At 37.5% G+C, this 5,537-nt stretch overlaps 1 long non-coding RNA gene across 1 annotated transcript; it reads left to right on the forward strand.

Annotated features, from left to right (window-relative positions):
- Nucleotides 1-361: 361 nt before the first annotated feature.
- LOC140956852 (uncharacterized) lies at nt 362-1,597 on the forward strand. Its single transcript, XR_012171546.1, has 3 exons — nt 362-499; nt 797-885; nt 1,479-1,597. It is a non-coding gene; the product is annotated as an uncharacterized lncRNA (long non-coding RNA).
- Nucleotides 1,598-5,537: the final 3,940 nt, after the last annotated feature.

Consider the following 5,537-nt stretch of genomic DNA (forward strand, 5'->3'; position numbering starts at 1 on the left):
CCTACAATGACACATGTTGGGAGATTTAGCATAACTTTTTACTCAGGTCTCCAAATGACATGAGGCCAATTGGAGATGCAAGCCAAGACATAGGGCTACAACTTTGTAGTTTACCACTTTCGCAAATTCTGAAGTTAAAAATGCGTTCTTGGCAGAATACTGCGCGCCCCTGCGCAGGATCCGGCGCCCTAGCGCGCGCAGTGCTGAAATTTTGGTGTTTGGGCAGCAAGGGGCGCGCGGCTGCGCCAAAATCACGCGCCATGGCGCCCAGCACTTGTACAAAAAACGTGTTTTGAGGTTTGGATGGTATATATTTGATTGGGGAATGATTTTTGTATCATTTTCTCTTCTCTTTTTCCTACTCCATCGGTTTAGAGCTAGGGTTCTTCATTTTTCCTTTCATCTTCTAATTTCTTCTTCAATCTATGGGAGATTTGTTCAAGGAAATTATGAAATGAAGTTAGATTTGTGATCCTCTCTCCAAGATCTTCAAGATGGTGTAAGTATGTTATATTTTTATTCAAGTTTGGAAATGGGATGAAGTTTAGAATTGATATTTGTGTTGATATTTGAGATGTTGGAGATGTTGAAATTGTGTTGGTTTGAATTTAAAATGGAATTGAAGCCAATGGCAAAGTATAGGAGCTAATTTCTTTAGCACGCATGCTATGTGTTTGATGAAATGATTCAATGAATGTTTTTATGGCATATTAAGGTTAAGAAATTTACGGATCTTGATTCAAAGCAGTATTGAACTAATTATGAATTTTGAACAGAAATTACTCTGTTTTGATAGATGATCAAAGTCCTTGAGTTATAGTAGAATTCAAAGGTTCAAGACTTCTCATCTACACATTTCGATCTTCTTTTGGTAATATTTGAAAGGTATGTTACGGTCGATAACATACGAGGTAAAAGTATCATTTTTATTTTAAATTGAAAACTCTATGGCTTGATGAACTATTGGTGATTTGATGATGATTGTTGTATTGAGATGAGTTGATCATGATATCGAGATGATGATATTGATTTGCATCATGACATTGCATATTGAGCCACTTGTTGATTCAGATTTGATATGGCGGAGGTCGCCTTGATATATTGATTTGTTGGACGTATGGGGCTATAGTTGAGTTGGCATAGTGTATGCGGAGGTCGCTGCTATGGCTTGAACACTCTCTATAGGCGCACCATAGTCCTGGGATTGTAGAACACAGCACCCCACCCCGAGCGGATGAGTCGGTTGATGTTGCTGGGTGATTCTATTCCCTTGGGTACCCTATGACCAGATGATTCACTTGATCTTGAGATTTATTGATAGCCCACAGCTTCTGATCATGCATTGCCTTATATTGCATCTTTATGAATTTATATGAAATATTTGAAAATTTAACTCTCATTTGTGATTGATTGTATCATACTGGGTTTATACACACCGGCATGTCCGGTACCTCTTGTTTTCATGTGCTTGACAGTAGGTGAGGCGAGGCTTGGGATGCCAGAGTCCAGCTCAAGGCGAGGAGATACGAGTTAGAGTGGGATTCTCGGGTCTTAGGAGCTATGTGATGATGTTTGGATTTCTTTGGTTCACTACTTCATGTTGGCATGTTGAAAATTTATATTTCAAACATTTGAGACAATTAAATTATTTTGACGATATTTATGTAAGTTTGTGAACAACAAATTATATATTTTACTCAATCATTTGGTGTGTGACAATTATAATTATTAGTATTAGATATCGGACCCGGGGCCCCACAGTTTACCTGATAATGAGTTGAAAAAGATTTATAAAGCTAGATGTGAGCGACTAAGGTTGATTATGTCATATGGAATACCGAATGATATCCGTTTGATAATTGAAGCAAAAGTCCGATTGGTTGGGGAAGCAAATGAAATAATAATAAGACATATGCCAGGATTTGGTAAAAGCACATATGCCAAAAAGAGAATAGCTAAACGTATAGGTGGATGTCATAAATGTGCAAGGTGGACTTGTAAAGAGAAATGCAAAAATGTTGGAATGACATCAATGAATAGAGAAGATAAAATTTTATTAATTAAGAATGGTCTGAGTAAAGAGCCTTCGGATAATTTTCTAGAGGTTCTTGATACGCATTCTAGTGGGTACGTGCAAAATGAACTTTTTAAACTATGGTGGCAATTTCAACATGAGGAATATCAATATGGACGGTGGAATCAGCCTTATAAAGATCCTACTGTAGTAATGCATATCTGTTTAGATAAGTAAATATATATATACAATTTAGTCTCGGGAATCTGACGTTAAAAGACCCTGTTTGCCAATTTTTAAGAAAATTGGATGGGAAGCATATCCTCGACTCATAGAAGGCGTTGAAGCCGTTACTGACCGTAAAATCAGAGGAAGATGTGAGCCACAATCACAACTATGCTGTATATATGTGTTTTAATTTATGTCATTTTTATTTTCTTTTAATAATAATAATTTTCTGTTCAAATATTGAATTTTGGCATGTTACGCTTATAAATTCATATGCTGTGATTTAACAATTGCAGAAAAATATTTCTCAACATGTCGACGTCCACGGTAAGTAAAATCAAAAATATTTGTGTATTTTGTGGATCTAGTGCAGGAAAAGATTCAATTTATGAAGAGGTAGCAGAAAAGCTTGGAATAACACATGCTAAAAAAAAGATTCATTTGGTATATGGTGGTGGTGAAGTTGGTCTCATGGGAAAAGTTGCAAAAGCTGCGCATGCAGGTGAAAGTGAAGTCTCAGGCATTATTCCGATTACCTCAGCCAGTCTTACTGGACCAACAATAGGAGAAGAAATGAAAGTGGACAACATGTATGAACGAATTACTCAAATGATTGAACATTCAGATGCTTTCATTGCTTTCCCAGGAGGTTTCGGTACTTTGGAAGAAATATTTCATACTATTTGTTGGGCACAATTAAATATCCACAATAAGCCTATTGGTTTGTTAAATGTTAACAATTATTATGATAAACGGCGATCGTTTCTTGATGATGTTGTGGAACAGGGATTTATTTCATTAGCTTCGCGAAGGATGTTAGTTTCTGCTACAAGTGAAGGTGAACTTATTGGTTTACTGCAAGGATTTAGTCATGAACCAGATCCATTCTTATTTCAACTTAATTGGCCAACATCCAAGAGTAAGAAAAGAAAATTCATGTGATGCTGAACTTATTATTCAACGGTATGTTTTAATTTTTTTTTTCTCTTTAATGTATGAAAAATCTCATCTTCTTCTCCTCTTAGTTTGTTTTTATATAAAAATAAAAAAATTTCATATATATAGTAATAATAATAATTATAATTTTTAGTTCAATGACGAGTAATGTGGGGACCCGGGCTCTAACTCTATTATCTTTGGGATTAATTGGATCTTTGTTAGAAAATGTGGGTCAAAAATTTTCTTTTAACATACGACACATACATAAGATTTATTGCATTTCATGAAAAGCAAATACATGTCTTGTTTCGTTCATACAATCAAACTAGTGTTTAAAAGTATTAATACATGTCTGATACAACAGCTAGTTTCTTCCGCTACGCCCGTGATCACCACGCTATCACCTCTCAATCATCCTCGTCTCGACCCTGATCCTGCCCCACCTGTTGTTATGCACACATACAGACACAACAACAGCCGGAAACTCCGGTGAGAATAAATCCCAGTATAAAACAATGTATACGTGCATATACACAAGATAAATCATGAACATGCTATCATGAATTTAAACAATAGGAATATGTTCCATAGTCTATGAAACACAACTAATCTAAATCAGGCAACGTAAATCAAATTCATATCTTTGACTCGAGTCTAAGTCTAGGGATCTCGGTGTGAATAAGACGTAACAAGTCTCCCACCTACTCTCCCAATCGGGGTGGAGGTACGTCTTATTCCCAGACTTCGGTCCTCTGTATCGAATGTCTACAATAGGAGGGAATCTTCTCCTACGCCCATCGACACAACCGAACATCCGGCTTGGCTAATCTACCAAGGACTCTCCTATCTCAATGCTTTAAGATAAATCAATAAATAAAGCAACACAAGGTAATAATCTTCTAGTATGTGATTTAGGGAAACTCAAGTCGAATCTAGCTCGAGTTGTATCTTCCCGAATCAACATTGAATTATACCTTCTTGTCGTATAATCTTTGTCGTAGTCGAAGTCTCGATGTCGAATCTGTCAATATCAAATCTTAAATAACAATGTGGAGATGCATTCTATCAATCTTCAACTCAATTCCATCACATATACGAATCAATAATCAATCTCAATACGATTCCACGGCATAACGGTGTAATCTTGCGATACCGATCAACTCAACAACAATCGATACTAAATAAAAATTCATAATCAATATCATAAACATTTCAACTCTGAAAATCTGCCTAATTTCATACACATATATATTGAAAAATCGTAATAATCGCATACGGTATCATTACTTCGATCCGGTTTCAAATATACTATCACCATAATCATAAGAACACATAATCTCAATCATATCAAATTCCCCCAACATTTAAACTTCACTTCAGTAGGAAATAAACAAGACTTACATCCTTACGAAGCTATTGAAGAGAGGAGCACAAATCTAGTCTCGGATCGAAATTTGATTAAACGGATTTGTCACAACCAAGTGTTGAAGAAAAGAGGAAAAGTGGAGCTCTCGTTGCTGGTCTGCTGAAGGAGGAAGAATTGAATCAGCACCAAGTCTATATATATATATATATATATCATGCCATGTGTCAACTTGAGAAGCAAAGGTGGATTTCTCGCACAGAGCACCGCGGGTGCGCTACCTCTACACCGCGGGTGCGCTCAAGCTATGGCAATCCTTCAACATTTCAAAATCGACGACCGCGGGTGCGGTATGTCTTGGACCGCGGGTGCGGTGACCCTACTGTAATTCTTCACGTTTCATGAGTTACAACCGTGGGTGCGGTAGAAGATGGGGCGCGGGGGCGGTGTCCTTTCCATGCACAACTTCATAATCTCATCTTATCAACCTACAATTCTTGGGCCTTACATTTCTCCCCCTCTTCGATATGAGTTCGTCCTCGAACTCGCAAGCAATCAATCAAAGCATGTAAACGAAGCAATATAGTCAAAAGCTGAATAAAACTCACATTATGAAAATAACTCGGGACATCTCTGTCTCATCTCTGATTCTGTCTCCCAAGTCGCTTCTTCAGTACCATGACGACTCCACTGAATTTTCACTAATGGAATAGTCTTTGTTCTGAGCTGTTTCGCTTTTCGATCAAGAATCTGAATCGGCTGCTCAACGTAGCTCAAAGGTTGATCTAGCTCGCCTTCTTCAGGCTGAATGACATGAGAACTATCTGGCATATATATCTACGCAACATCGATACATGGAAGACGTCATGTATCCCTGATAGAGAAGGAGGAAAAGCAAGTCTATAAGCACGATGGCCAATCTTTTCAAGAATCTCGTACGGACCGACGTATCGAGGAGACAACTTTCCACGCTTGCCAAATCTGACCACGCCT

The sequence above is a fragment of the Primulina huaijiensis genome, chromosome 14 (genome assembly GCF_012295235.1).
Source record: "Primulina huaijiensis isolate GDHJ02 chromosome 14, ASM1229523v2, whole genome shotgun sequence".
In the NCBI taxonomy this organism is placed as follows: Eukaryota; Viridiplantae; Streptophyta; class Magnoliopsida; order Lamiales; family Gesneriaceae; genus Primulina; species Primulina huaijiensis.